The sequence below is a fragment of the Seriola aureovittata genome, chromosome 20, assembly GCF_021018895.1.
Source record: "Seriola aureovittata isolate HTS-2021-v1 ecotype China chromosome 20, ASM2101889v1, whole genome shotgun sequence".
Classification (NCBI taxonomy): Eukaryota; Metazoa; Chordata; class Actinopteri; order Carangiformes; family Carangidae; genus Seriola; species Seriola aureovittata.
This window is the reverse complement of record NC_079383.1, coordinates 21,323,549-21,338,163: the sequence shown is the minus strand read 5'-3', so window position 1 is coordinate 21,338,163 and position 14,615 is coordinate 21,323,549. Positions and strand designations below refer to the sequence as shown.

The window sequence follows — 14,615 nt, the reverse complement described above, 5'->3', positions numbered from 1 at the left end:
TTAACACTTCAAGCTTGATATAAAGATTAAATATATAAACACACTCCCTAAACTTTTTAATTCATTTCTTGTTTGTATTGATGATATTGTTTGTCCTTTTTCATAATTATTGTTGTATATTTGTTTCGACTTGTTTGCAAACACTTTATAATAGGAATAATATTTCCAGTATAATTTTGTACCGAGCAAAAAGCAACGGTTTCTGCTGGAACGTAAACGCAGGTTCAGAGGAAGAAAATAAAACGATGAGGAACAAGTGAGAAACAACTGGGTATTTTAGAGGAATGACAAAGTAAATGAAACGAAGTTTTTATATATATATATATATAAATACATACTGGGTACAGATGGGAAAGTATTGGGAAACAAAACTAGTTTGGGTAAAATGGTTTTAACCTTTTTCTTATTGTGGGATTGAAGAGATAAAAGGGGAGAACAGCCACAGATGTCGTTGCTGTTACAACACACATTCTTTGATATTACGGGTTAATTTTCTCCTTCCTCCAGCAGCTCACAACAGGTGCACTGGTGTAGAAAACAAACCTTTATCAAGTGCACAGCTTCACAGTCTCCACGGTCTCAGTGTAAAGACGGACAGTGTACAGATTTTATTCTGAGCTGAGGAGGATGAATGTGTAATATCTGAATCTGACACTGATGACCGATCGCAGAAGACGTCAGTTTAGTCAAGATTGTTCCAACAGGGAATTTGATCGTCTGAACTTCTGATAATCGACTGTATGAATGAGGGAATGAAAACTTTCATCACACACCTTCAGTTCAGGCAGGTGGGGGAGGAGCCGGAGCCGGAAACACGTAATGTTCAGGCAGAACTACCGCGAAACCTTTCCCTGTCACCACGAGGTCGGTCTCTGCATCTGGAAAAAAACAGGACAAAGACAGGGAGTCAGAGCACATGGATGTACAGTGCTGTGTGTCTGGTGATTTCTGAGTTCTCTGAGGATTGTCACTGACAACGAAGGTGAGTGAGGTGTTTACTGTCAGTCGGTTATATCACAGATTAATAAGCACTTAAAGAGACTTTGGCAGTGTTGGAATAGTTAACGCGCCACTACCAAAAAGAGAGAAAAGGCTGAACAAGCCCAAAGAAAGAGCTTGTATGGACATGAAACAAACTGAATCCACAGTGAACTTTGCTTTATATTCTTGTCGCTGGATTAAATATTGTGCTCTGGCTACACAGCTGATTTCATTCACTGATGACTGAATTCATTCGTCAGTTTCTTGCAGGGAAAATTCAGGCGCGTTACTGTGGACAAGAGTCTGAAAACTGAGATTAAAGGTGCAGGAAAGAGAGATTTACTGAACGATTGGTGCACAACACAAACCAAAGACCTTCAGTTATTCTGTTCAAACGTCTAAACAGGGGCATTTTGCTTCATGTGTTACAGAAACTGAGGGTTGTTTGCACGGACAGCACCATCTCACCAGCCCATGTGACATCACCCACGTCCATGTCTCTGTTTCATCTTTGCAGCACGGTGCTACACTCGGATTATCTTGAACAGGAGGATGAACATCAGTTGTACTTTTTTGTTCATGTTTGTGATTTTTCTGCAGGTGACTCATTCCAGAGGAGGTGAGTGAGACGTTCACTGCCTGTCTGAACTTGTTTCAGTCAGGATATAATTCAGTGTTTCAACATGCTGTGTCGTATTTTAAGAATCATTTTTACCATTAACAACAGAGGCCAGCTCCTTTGTCACAATGTTAGATTCTTGAATATTTTACTTAATTCAAGAATTAAACAGACCATAAAACAGTTTGTTTTAGGTCTCAATATGAGGGCAGATGTTTTCTCCCCGTCAGTAACTGAGTTTCAGCAGCTCATTAAATATTCATTTGACACAAACACACGCTCTGTACCAGAATATATATATTGCTGAAATGATCTTGGCAGATCAAAACATATTTTACAGTTTCCTAAATGCAACATATGCTGTATAATTAATACACGGACAAAAACTAAATCTGAGTATGTTTTTTGATTCAGGTTTCTTATTAACAATTTGTTGTTCTGTTGCAGACTCTGAGGTGTCCTGTGTTTTCAATGAGAGCTGCATCTTACCGTGCAGCTTCCAGGACGACACTGATGTGGTCATCCACTGGAATCAGGTGTCAGCAGGAAACAGTCCTGTCCACTCCTTCTACCAAAACAAAGACCAGCTCGCTCACCAGGACCAGCGCTTCAGCGGCAGGACGTCACTGTTCAAGGACCAGATCTCAGGAGGAAACGCCTCCCTCCAGCTGACAGGGCTGCAGGTTCAGGACCAGGGAATATACAAGTGCTACACCGACAGCAACAGAGGAAGGAATAAATCATTTATCAACCTGAAAGTGGACGGTGAGAAATACACAGAACATAATTTGTCAATGTTTGTTAGTGCAATGCATTTAAAGATTAACAATTACAAATGTGTTGTAAAATTCATATCAAAGTTCCTCTTTCTCTGCAGCTCCAGTTGGTAAAGTCGACCTCCAGCAGGTGGGAAACAGGATCACCTGCAGCTCAGAGGGGATCTACCCTCAACCTGAGCTCACCTGGTCCACCAGCCCTCCATCCACTGTGACCTTCAAGAACCAAACTGAAGTCCAGGAGACTGAGCAGCTGCTCTACAACATCAGAAGTTCTCTGACAGTTTCAGACAGCGACTCTGATCTGAGCTACAGCTGCAGCATCAGCACTCGCAGAAACAAGAGGAGAGCCACTTTGTTTAAAACATGTGAGTCATTTTAAAGAGACGTGCAGTCAGCTACAGCACAGTGCAGTACAGTGATCGGTCAGGCTGCCTTCAACAGCTGCTATGAAATGTTCATTCTTCACTCTTTACACTTTCATTTTTGTGTCTCTTTGTTTCATGTTTAGTTAATCTGTTAATCAATGATCTGTTTTAATTGGTTTAGTTTCTTTGTTTACTGTGTAGAGGATTATCAGATTCAAAATCTAAAAAAATCTTATTTCACTTTTCATCATGAGTTTCAGCTTTTCTCAATGTTTCAAACACTGGAACAACGATCCCCTGCGCTGCCTCAAACTCCTCCTTCAAGAGTCTGATCTGGAGATTCAACCACAGTCAGATCGTCCTGACCCAGACCAGAGCTGACGTCCCCTCCTCAGTCTCAGAGGGGTGGAGCCAGCAGGTGAAGGGTGTGTCAGAGTCAGGCAGCCTCATGCTGCAGGACTTATCTCCACATCATGAGGGAACATACACCTGTGAACTGAGTGATGCTGAGGAGACACTGATAACCAACACCTTTCTGAGGATACAGAGTCCAGGTGAGGCAGCATGAAGGGAGGAACTGTTAGTCTGTATGAGTGAGAACTGTTATTAACTGTAATATCTGTATTTCTACTGCAGATGAGGATTCAATCAATCATGGAGTCATTACAGGTTTGGTGGTTGCAGCTGTTTTGGTCTCAGCAGCAGCAGCAGCAGCAGCAGCAGTTGTTCTTGTCTGCTACTGTAAAAAGAAAAGAGGTAAAATAATGTTCCTCCTACACTTTAATAAATGTCTTGTTTGTTATTTTTATTAATGATGTTGTTTTTTGACTCAATATATCTCCCAGGTGAACAGAGAAACAGGGAGAGAGTCAAACAACGATCAAACACCAACGTAAATAAATGTTCTGTATTAGAAAAGCGCTGCTGCTGAATGAACTTGTTAGAACCAGTTTTCTAACGTCTCGTCTCATTTATATTTCCTCCAGTCACTTTCTAGATCATGGTATAGTGTAATTCAATTAATAAACCAATTAAATCTTTTTCCATCAGTTGAAATCTAGTTTGAAATTAACGGCTGTCTCGGCTAAAAAGAGTTTTGAAAGAAGGAATCATGATTCATGTGATGGTTTATTTTGCTCTGCAGAAGTTGTTCTTTATACTGAAGAAGAATAAATAAGAGATTGTTTTGATTTTACCTTTATATGTTTTTGATGTTGAATTTTATTGCATTTTGTTTGCAGAGCAATGGAGGAACGGTGAAAACCTCACACCCCCTCTGCCTGAGAGAAATGAAGACACTCGAATGTGACATAGCAAATGACTGAACATGGAGACTTTTGTGTCGTATGGACATGAAGTACTAGAAGAAGAGTTCAAGATTAACAAACCTCTCCACGTCAGATGGAAGGAGTAACTGATGCACTGATGCTCACTTTATGAATATGAATATTTCAGCAAAAAATTATGTTTACTTTGTGATTTTATCCAAGAAAGTTGGAAAACTTTATGTTGGAATATATGAAGTTTATATATGTTGAAATAACATAACATATTTTTCTAGATCTTTTTATATTTAACACCATTGAATTTAAAATTTCATCCATAAGTGGATGTAAAGTATATTTTAAGGTCAGAGTTCAGATTTGTGCATCAGAACTTATTTTTTCTGACCCCTGAGATTTATCTGGTGTCCGTTCATGAAACTGTATATACAGTAGGAGAGACTAGCTCCACCTCCGGCAGCTACAGCAGTGACATGCTGCTGACACACTGAGGCCTCAGTATTGATCATCCAGTGATGACAGATATAATAACATGTATAAGTGAGAGGGATGGAACCAGTTCTTTTACTTTAATACTTGCACTACATTTAGCTGCTTGTACTTTATGTACTTTTACTTCAGTAAGATTTTTCATGCAGGACTTTTACTTGTAATTAAATATTTTTACATTTCTGTATCTGCACTTTCACTCTGGCGGGTTTGGGCCAGAGCACTGTGACGCCTGTATGGAAGGTTTAACGTTTGTCTGCTTTGCCCAGTGGCCTCTGAGGCTGCATGGATCAATAAACAACATTTGATGACTGTTTCACAAATTACTACGTATTTTTTATTAACAGATTTGAACTGTCATTAAACTCATTTTTAAATTTAATTAGAAAGATCATGTTGTTGGGGTTGGGTGAAAACTAGACTTTGAGAAGAAATGCTGAGTGTGTCCATAATCAACCCTTCAGATTAGTTGTGCAGACATGAGACTTTCTGCTCCAATGAAAGAACATCGGTTTTCTTTCCAAAAAATAAAAACAAACAAAAGAAGAAAAATCAGTGGGTTGGGTGGGAAAGTCTTTTTTTTTTTAATGTTCCTAACAGACGGAAATGACCCAGATGAATCTGAGCAGCATCACGATCAGAGCTCTTCTCTAAATGATAAGGAAAGGAGCTTCAATGCTTCCTATCTTATTTCCTTCAGCACAGGAAACACTCTGTGAAAGGGGACGAGCTAAAGTCGTCCCACAATTCCCTGCAGCGGCAACAATTAAAGTGACATACCAGTGTATTTGTATTTTTCTGTCATGTTTTCACATTTCAACATTTGTGGAAAGGAGGATTTATCATTAAGAATAAAAAAAGCTGAGATTAAGCGCAGTGAGATTCAATCCTCTCAGCGATCGTGAATTCTCCTTGACCTCATGAAGTTTTGTATCAAGGTCAAGGAGAAGTGGTTAGGAAAGAGGGATTTATTTTAAGTGTTATAAATTAAGTTAGTTTAAAAAAAAAAAAAAAAGCTGAGTGTATCTAGGTAAAGAAGAAGTGATTGATTTGACTTTGACTGCAGCCCAACACTGTATTACAAAGAGACTTCCTTCCTCCTTTTTTACGCTTAATGTTATTTCTTCCAGGTGAAACAGCATGAAGTGTTATTATCTGTATGACCTGCAACAATTTAAACATCAGAAAACATCATGAGGCATCATGGGAAAGTTCCAGTAACTGACTATTTCTATTTCAGAGAATTCAACCAATGTTAGAGGCATTATAGGCTGGGTGGTGGCAGCCATTTTGGTCCTAGCACTAGCAGTTGGTCTTGTACTGTACTTTAAAAAGAAAAAATGTAAGATTATGTTCTTCCTCTACTTTTTTTAATTCATTTCTTGTTTGTTGTTTGTATTGATGATGTTTTTTAGAAGCTGGAAACAGAGTTTTAAATTAAGCAATCATGATGATGTGATCATTTATTTTGAAAAAGTTGTTCTCTATACTGAAGAAGAATAAATAAGAGATTGTTTTGATTTTACCTTTATATGTTTCTGATGCTGAATTTTATTTAATTTTGTTTGCAGAGCAATGGAGGTTAAAGAAGGTGTAAATGAAGAAATACCTCAGAATGATGAAAACCTCACCCAGACCCCTTTGCTTGAAGGAAATGAAGCATAAGTTAAAAATAATTGGTCACATCCTGAGGCTCAATTGTATCAAATGACTGAACATGGAAACATTGATGTCACATAGACAAGAACTGTAAAGAAGAGTTAAAGACAAATTAACCTTGTTACTCAAATGCATTGATTAGTTGTGGAATAAACACAAATTTCTCATTGATTGATCGTCTTCCCTTTGTGGTTGCATGACTAGTTCTGTTCCTTTACATAGAACTAAGATGAATGATGTGTAGTACTTGGAGTTTATTATAGAAGCAAATCAAAACAAAATTAAAGACTAATTAAACCATCACAGCCACAAAAAGACGAAGTTAGAAACTGGCCAAAATTATTTAGCTAAACTGTAACTTAAGGTAAAGTTAGACACTACCTAACATTAGTTAGCTAAACTGTATCAAGGTAAAGTTAGAAACTAGTTAACATTAGTAAGTTAAACTGTAACTTAAGGTAAGGTTAGAAACTAGCTAACATTAGCTCAACTGTAATTCAAGGTAAAGTTAGAAACTAGCTAACATTAGCTCTACTGTAACTTAAGGTAAAGTTAGAAACTAGCCACATTAGTAAGTTAAACTGTAACTTAAGGTAAAGTTGGAAACTAGCTAACATTAGCTCAACTGTAACTCAAGGTAAAGTTAGAAACTAGCTAACATTAGCTCAACTGTAACTCAAGGTAAAGTTAGAAACTAGCTAACATTAGCTCTACTGTAACTTAAGGTAAAGTTAGAAACTAGCCACATTAGTAAGTTAAACTGTAACTTAAGGTAAAGTTGGAAACTAGCTAACATTAGCTCAACTGTAACTCAAGGTAAAGTTAGAAACTAGCTATCATTAGCTAAACTGTAACTTAAGGTAAAGTTAGACACTACCTAACATTAGTTAGCTAAACTGTATCAAGGTAAAGTTAGAAACTAGTTAACATTAGTTAGCTAAACTGTAACTTCAGGTAAAGTTAGAAACTAGTTAACATTAGTAAGTTAAACTGTAACTTAAGGTAAAGTTAGAAACTAGCTAACATTAGCTCAACTGTAATTCAAGGTAAAGTTAGAAACTAGCTAACATTAGCTCTACTGTAACTTAAGGTAAAGTTAGAAACTAGCCACATTAGTAAGTTAAACCGTAACTTCAGGTAAAGTTAGAAACTAGCTAACATTAGTAAGTTAAACTGTAACTTCAGGTAAAGTTAGAAACTAGCTAACATTAGTAAGTTAAACTGTAACTTAAGGTAAAGTTAGAAACTAGCTAACATTAGTAAGTTAAACTGTAACTTAAGGTAAAGTTGGAAACTAGCTAACATTAGCTCAACTGTAACTTAAGGTAAAGTTAGAAACTAGCTAACATTAGCTCAACTGTAACTTAAGGTAAAGTTAGAAACTAGCTAACATTAGCTCAACTGTAACTTAAGGTAAAGTTAGAAACTAGCTAACATTAACGTTCATGTGTAGATACCTGACACAATGTAATTCATAAACTGTGGAGGTAAGAAAGTAAAGTGTAGTATTTGTGTGCTGCTACTTACATTTACCTTCGAGTGTCTCAGTTTGTTTGTGTGAAGCTCGAGGACAGAGACTTGAGGACGGAGACACTGATGGAGTGACGCAGGCTGAGGAGACGCTCTTCAAACATCACCGTAAAGAAATGGTACGGTCCACTTTAGGGGTGTCTGAAATCACAAAATCCGATCACAAAGCTCATCAACCCTGAGTTGTTTAAATACAACTTTCAATCATCAAAAATAAGACTGCGCCCCTTGGTGGTCGGAGTTGTAAATATTATAAACACTGATATACATATAACTGAAAATGGCTCCTAAACAAGAAATCTTTTTTAAAAATATATAAATCCGGTGATGTCACAACTGCCAAATTATTCCTAAATCAAATATGTATGTTTTTATCAATGCATTAAAGACCACCATAAATGACTGTCTTTTAGTTTAATGTCTTTATTTTCATCTTTTATTGATTTATGTTTGTTGTTCAATCTTCTACGGAAGAGGACTATATATGTGAAATTTTTTTATTTTTTTTATTCTGACTTAAAGTCTGACTTTAACCTTTGTTAAAAAAAAATCACCGGGCCCTAATGTGGAAAAATAATATTTTATTAGAAACTCAGAATTCTGATATTGAAGTCAGAATTCTAAAAATAAATTTATATTTGGCCCTAAACCTTTTCTTTAGTTTTCCTTAACTCATGGAAAAATCCATCAGGTTGAAGTGACTTTACTCAGCAATAATCCTGAAGAAAGATGAAAGTGAAAGAGCACTGACAACCCGTGATCTCTGTTACACCCCTCAGCCACAGTCAGCAGTGGAAGCTGGATCCTGAAATCACTTCCTTGTTTTTACATTCTAAAAAAAATAATTCTGGCACAAGCAGAAGGTCAGAGCAATCAGAAGAAGATGGACCTCTGCTCTGCTGTATGGCTGATGATCGGGACTTTTCTGTGGCTTGTTGCTCCCGCTAAAGGAGGTGAGTGAGGTGATAATATACATATACATGTACATACGTATAAAGAAAGAGACAGTTAACATGCATGTTGTCCACTTCTCCTCTATATCTCTAAACCTTAACTGTAATGAACAAATGTAAACAGTAATGATAATTAGAATAAGATATGCTATATCTGTAATAATTATAATACATTGTGTAGCTTCAATAAATCCTTTCAATGCATAGTCTGTATCAGCTGTAGAAAAGCAGAAGACGAGAGAAGGGGAGCGCTGAAATCATGTGATATAGAATCAGCATGAGGCGACAGAAGAGGAACAGGAAGTCTGTAATTGAGGAGTGATGAAGAGATAAGAAAGTGAGGAAAAGAATGAGATTAGAAGACTAAAGGTGTGAAGAGACATGAAAGATGAAAATGAGTTGACGACAGAGAGTTGAAGAAAAAGAGGAGAGCAGAGGCCGAGCAGATGTAAGAGAATAAGATATGCATTTAATATTTGTACATCTTAAGTTTATTTTCAGAAATATTTAAACTCTTTTTGTTCTATATTTTCTTCTTTGAGAGGAGGAAATTTCCAGGGATAGATGAGTGGAGCTGAGAGAGTGAGAGAAGAAGAAAAGAGGACGATATGATAACAGAGTGATCAGGATCACTGATCAGATTCCAGGTGAACCAACAAATCCCTTGGTTTATTCTTCTGTCCTCTCAGTGAAGTTGTGTTGCTTGTACCTGATGTGTTGCAGATGCTAATGAATCCTGCGTTTTCATGGCGAGCTGCATCTTACCGTGCAGCTTCCAGGGCGGCAGTGATGTGATCATCCAGTGGTTTCAGTTGGAAGCAGGAATTCTAGTCCACTCCTTCTACTACAACAAAGACCAGCTCGCTCACCAGGACCAGCGCTTCAGAAACAGGACGTCACTGTTCACGGACCAGATCTCAGGAGGAAACGCCTCCCTCCAGCTGACAGGGCTGCAGGTTCAGGACCAGGGAAGATACAAGTGCTACACCAGCAGCAACAGAGAAAAGCACATTTCATTTATCAACCTGAGAGTGGACGGTGAGAAACACAGTGCAGTGCATTTATAAATATACAGTAACAAATGTTTTGAAATTTATAAAAATGTTCGTCTTTTCTTTGCAGCTCCAGTTGGCAAAGTTGACCTCCAGCAGGTGGGAAACAGGATCACCTGCAGCTCAGAGAGGATCTACCCTGAACCTGAGCTCACCTGGTCCACCAGCCCTCCATCCACTGTGACCTTCAAGAACCAAGCTGAAGTCCAGGAGACTGAGCAGCTGCTCTACAACATCAGAAGTTCTCTGACAGTTTCAGACAGCGACTCTGATCTGAGCTACAGCTGCAGCATCAGCACTCGCAGAAACAAGAGGAGAGCCACTTTGTTTAAAACATGTGAGTGATTTTAAAGAGACGCGCAGTCAGCTACAGTGGAGATTCAGAATCTCACAAAATATTAAGTCATTTTTCATTTTTGTGTTGTGTCATCTCAGCTTCTGTCAGTCGGTCCAGCTCTGCAACACTCCACTGCACTTCCTCAAACACCTCCCTCACAGGCTTCAGTCTCACCTGGAGATTCAACCACAATCAGATCATCCTGACACGGACCAGAGCTGACGTCTCCTCCTCAGTCTCAGAGGGGTGGAGCCAGCAGGTGAAGGGTGTGTTAGAGTCAGGCAGCCTCATGCTGCAGGACTTATCTCCACATCATGAGGGAATATACACCTGTGAACTGAGTGATGCTGAGGAGACACTGATAACCAACACCTTTCTGTGGATAGACAGTCCAGGTGAGGCAGCATGAAGTGTTATTATCTGTATGACCTGCAAGAATCTAAACATCAGAAAACACCATCATGAGGCATCATGGGAAAGTTCAAGTAACTGACTCTTTCTATTTCAGAGAATTCAACCAGTGTTCGAGACATTATAGGCTGGGTGGTGGCAGCCCTTTTGTTCTTAGCAGGAACAGTTGTCCTGGTACTGCACTTTAAAAAGAAAAAAGGTAAAATAATGTTCTTCCTACACTTTTAAATTCATTTCCTGTTTGTTGTTTGTATTGATGATGTTCAAAACATTTCTCAGATCAACAGGGGAACGTTAAAAATTCACTGCAGCACCGCATGAACCGCATGACCTGCGATGTACAGTAAGTTCACTTGTTTAAAAGGAGAATATTCTTTTCATGAAGTTACAACCAATTTTCCACTTTCCAATTAAACACAAGTCTAATGTGTATTTGCCACAGTCGTTTTCTATAGCATTCGTTAATTGATTTATTTAATAAATCAATTAAACCATTTCACCTCATTTGAAAACTAGTTTGAAATGAACGTCTGTCTCAGGTAAAAAGATGATCTCAATCAGAGTCAGTGTGTCAGACGACTGGAAGCAGAGTTTAACTAAATACATGACATGAAAACATGAAACTCACTTTGTTTGCAGGGAAATGGAACTACAAAATGTAAATGAATCATCGCATCTTGAGAGTGGTGAATTCGTGACCTACAGCGCTCTGCGTCAGTCAAATGGACAAGAGGTGGAAACAGCAGCTGAAGACAAATGAACTTCTCCACTAGAGGCTGATTCAGTGACACTGTTACATTCATGTGCTGTGGACAATGTAAACTAGTGGAAATAATCAGGAACTTTAATTAAATTAAACCTTAACCTAAATGTGAGACACAAGATGGCAAACTTTGATTGCTGCCAACATGTAAATATGACTGACGCACTTCAGCAGCACTTTATATTATTTACGTTATTCTTATTTTCTAGCTTGTTGAAAAACCATTTATACAGCTGCCCAGTAGTTTCATATCGATGTGAACTTGTAGCACCAGACCAAAACAATCTCTTTAACATAAATGTAACGTTACTGTTTATGAAAGTGAGGAGAAAATTTGAGAATATCCAGAGGTTGTTTGTTGAGTTCAGCGAAATGAAACCATCAGGCTGTATATGTATGGTCTTCAGTTAATCCCGTCTGTTACATCATGTTGTAACACAAATCTTTACTTTTATTTTATGGTATTTTCCTCTATTGTTTTTATTTTATGTGTGAATGAAATCTCAGAGCACTGACAGATGATCCCTGTTCTCAGTGAGTGTCCAGCAGAGGGCGCTGTCACCTCATCAGCCAGTAAACACTGGACTGACTGTTTCCTCCACTGTCTCTAACCTGCGTCTTAGTCGACACAGATGTTGATGTTTTCACACTTCAAGCTCAAGATATTTGAAATACACTGTACATATATATATATATATATATACACATTGTTCATGTAAATAAAGTTTGGATTTCTCAAGGCTCCAACTGAAATAAACAAATAATGAAAAAAGTGTCTTCAGTTTCTGATCGCTCAATGATTCAGAGGGAAATTAGTTTTCCATCAACTACATACTAATTAGACTCTCTGTCAGTCCTCTAATGAAAATTTGAATTTTATTATAAAGATCATGTTGTTGGGGAATGAAAACCTTGTATCTCCACACACTACTTAAACAGCCACTGAGGGGTCTGGTCCTGTGAGAGTTTGTGGTGACACAGACTTTGAGAAGAAGTGTCCAAAATCAAAGCTTCAGATTTGTTGTGCAGGTTGATTCCTCTCACCACCTGCTGAGCTGCTGCAGCTCTGTCCACCGTCGTCCTCCACTGAAGACACGACATCCAGGAAAACACTGGACCACAGTGGAGCAACCTCATCACCAACCACACACACCTGGAGCTCATCAACCGTGACTTACTGCAATACAACTTTCACAACTATCCAGATGCAGGAGGCGCCCTCTGGTGGCGGGAGGTGGAAGCACTGAAACACTGAAACAGCTCCTGCAACAGAAAACAACAAAAACCTTCAACCTACAATTAAAAATTCTACTTTAACATATTTTAATTTATATAAAATTAATGTAATAATATAAAACGTATCATAGTGAATAATGCAGCTTCTCTCTATCCTTTCAAAATTGTTTGGATGTTGGAAAATAAGCGAAAGAGAAATTAACCATCTCTTTATTTGACCTGACTGAAGAAGAATAAATAAAAGATTGTTTCGATTTTACCTTTATATGTGTCTGATGCTGAATTTTATTTAATTTTGTTTGCAGAGCAATGGAGGTTAAATAAGGTATAAATGAAGAAATACCTCAGAACAATGAAAACCTCACCCAGACCCCTTTGCTTGAAGGAAATGAATCATAAGTTGAAAATAACTGGTCACATCATTTTGTCCTGAGGCTCAACTGTATCAAATGACTGAACATGGAAACATTGATGTCAGATAGACAAGAACTGTAAAGAAGAGTTAAAGACAAATTAACCTTGTTACTCAAATGCATTGATTAGTTGTGGAATAAACACAAAAAAAACCTGTATCTTTTAGTTTCTCAGTAATTGATCGTCTTCACTTTGTGGTTTCATGACTAGTTCTGTTCCTTTACATAGAACTAAAATGACTGTGATGTGCAAAAATATAGTGCTGCATGTCAGAAATCCTGTTTTCACTATGGACAGAGTGCAAATTACTTATAACAACTTCAGGTAAAGTTAGAAACCAGCCAGCATTAGTTAGCTAAACTGTTACTCAAGGTAAAGTTAGAAACTAGCCAACATTGGTTAGCTAAACTGTTACTCAAGGTAAAGTTAGAAACTTTCACTTAAGACGAAAGTGAAAGAGCACTGACAACCCGTGTTCTTTGTTACACCACTCAGCCACAGCCAGCAGAGGGGGCTGGATCCTGAAATCACTTCCTTGTTTTTCCATTCTAAAAAAAAAAGAATCAGTCATGTTGGCACAAGCAGCAGATCAGAGCAATCAGAAGGTGATGGACCTCTGCTCTGCCGTATGGCTGATGATCGGGACTTTTCTGTGGCTTGTTGCTCCCGATAAAGAAGGTGAGTGAGGTGATAATATACATGTACATACGTATAAAGAAAGAGACAGTTAACATGCATGTCGTCCACTTCTCCTCTATATCTCTAAACTTTAACTGTAATGACCAAATGTAAACAGTAATTATGATAATTAGAATAATATGCTATACCTGTAATAATCATAATAAATTGTGTAGCTTCAATAAATCCTTTCAATGCATAGTCTGTATCAGCTGTAGAAAAGCAGAAGACGAGAGAAGGGGAGAGCTGAAAATCATGTGAAAGAATCAGCACGAGGAGACAGAAGAGGAACAGGAAGTCTGTAATTGAGGAGTGATGAAGAGATAAGAAAGAGGAAAAGAATGAGATTAGAAGATTAAAGGTATGAAGAGACATGAAAGATGAAAATGAGTTGACAAAAGTGAGTTGAAGTAAAAGAGGAGAGCAGAGGCCGAGCAGATGTAAGAGAATAAGATATGCATTTAATATTTGTACATCTTAAGTTTATTATCAGAAATATTTAAACTCTTTTTGTTCTATATTTTCTTCTTTGAGTGGAGGAAATTCCCAGGGATAGATGAGTGGAGCTGAGAGAGTGAGAGAAGAAGAAAAGAGGAGGATATGATAACAGAGTGGTAGGAAACAGCCTAACCTCACCTGGTCCACCAGCCCTCCATCCAATGTGACCTTCAAGAACCAACCTGAAGTCCAAGAGACTGAAGGGCACATCAGAGTATGGAAAACATTTTTCAGATTCCTGACTCATGGTTTTATCAGTGGCAGAGGGAGGATCACATCCTCTTCCACCATTTCCTTTGCTTTGCTTTGCCCTTTTAATTTCCAGTCATTGTTTTCCTCTCCGGTCGCAGCTGCTGCTGTTAGAGAAAGAAAGAGTAAAACTAAAAAACAAGATGTCTGAGACCAAGCCCGATGTTTTTCTGCTCCTGTTCTTTCTTTCAACTTTAACCCCTTTAACCAGAGGAGGTGAGTGAGGCGTTCACAGCCCGTCTGATCTATATTCAAATCTAAACTAAATCTAAATCTAAAATCTTGTTTTGTCGAGCTGCTGCGTCACTGTTTCTTTTTG

The 14,615-nt window shown here is 38.1% G+C and overlaps 1 long non-coding RNA gene across 1 annotated transcript; it reads right to left on the bottom strand.

Moving 5' to 3' along the window:
* Positions 1–2,265: 2,265 nt before the first annotated feature.
* Positions 2,266–14,299, bottom strand: LOC130161173 (uncharacterized). Its single transcript, XR_008826104.1, has 3 exons — positions 14,186–14,299; positions 7,703–7,846; positions 2,266–2,352 (listed from the first exon to the last, which is right to left on the bottom strand). It is a non-coding gene; the product is annotated as an uncharacterized LOC130161173 (long non-coding RNA).
* Positions 14,300–14,615: the final 316 nt, after the last annotated feature.